Here is a 1,343-nt window from a genome sequence, read left to right as displayed (position 1 = left end):
TCTCTCTCTCTCTCTCTCCACACACACACACACACACACACACACACACACACACACACACACAACTAAGTAACCAAGAGCACAAATAAGCCACTTGTAGTAGATATATGCTTAACTAACAAACAAAATAAAACGTAGTGTGTGTGTGTATATATATATATATATATATATATTTGATAATTATTTTGTTCTATAACTTTCGGAAAATAAACTAACAAGAAGATAACGATAACATTTTGTATCGTAATAAACAAACAAATACTACTACAGCGTGATAAGATATGAAAACCATAAAGCTATTAAAAACTTAACCGAACTTCCGTCTTTAAGCTTATCACTGATTGGTTAGGCCGAAACCCTGACCACACAGTTATTTACTTAGAAAGTATGCTCGTTTATAATTATGATTTCGTATTACAGTAACAAGAGTTAAGTCCATTTTATTCTGCGTGATAACCTCATTAGTCGCTAAACGCCTGACAAATTTTCAGTTATAAGGCTTTTCGTTAATGAAAGAATGATATTTTAAAACTATATTGCAAATAGTTTTCCTCTTAATTAAGAAGTTCTTTGCAAGAAGTAAGAGCTAATAACTGAAAATTGTTTTTTCTTTTTATATGAAACATTTGTCTTAAAATAACGGGGCAACATTCAATTGTCTCCCATTGGTTTTGTTGAAATGGCTCAAGTACCCTTCTTTTTATTGTCTGTATTGTCGAGTGCGTTACGGACTAAACATGGGTATTTCGGTTACATTTAACTACGATATATACATATAAATGGTCAACTGAGCTATCTTCGGGTCATTTAGCACCTAAACTCCTTAATGATCAACCAAGAAAGTATTAAAAATAAAAACGAAGTTTAAAAAATTAAAGTTAAAAAAAATTAATATTGAAATTTATCTAGGGATGACTTATGTATAACTGTATCATCCCTATATTCTTGTTTGCATTCTTTTTGGCTCTGCCATCCCTACATCATTTTACATTTACAAAATGTTTAATACTTGTATCATACATCTTTCTAATGTGTTATATAGTATAGCTCATGAAATTAACATCGTTTGGATTTCGTATCTTGAAGATGGTTCATTTTTTTCATTATTTTTCTATTTTTTGCATTAGTTTATTGATCTAGCAGTTTAAACGTGCTTACAAATGGAAAGGTTATTTCACGTATTAGGTTTCGGTACCTCGACAAACCTATATTGTAACACGTCTTTATGGGAATTTTTAATGCCGCTTCACCGTCTTATTTTTCACAACATCTTTATAATTTATTAATGCGATTCCTAGTAAAATAAAAATATACAATAAAAATATATCTAATATTGAAGTTGA

At 29.9% G+C, this 1,343-nt stretch overlaps 1 protein-coding gene across 1 annotated transcript in view; it reads right to left on the bottom strand.

Moving 5' to 3' along the window:
* The window catches only part of LOC111083447, a 5,079-nt gene that overhangs the window by 3,036 nt on the left and 700 nt on the right, over positions 1 to 1,343 (bottom strand). The gene's annotated exons all lie outside the window — the stretch shown is intronic.

This window comes from Limulus polyphemus, unplaced genomic scaffold, assembly GCF_000517525.1.
Source record: "Limulus polyphemus unplaced genomic scaffold, Limulus_polyphemus-2.1.2 Scaffold9552, whole genome shotgun sequence".
NCBI lineage: Eukaryota > Metazoa > Arthropoda > Merostomata > Xiphosura > Limulidae > Limulus > Limulus polyphemus.
Note: the sequence above shows the minus strand (reverse complement) of the source record. Positions and strands in the feature narration are given on the sequence as shown.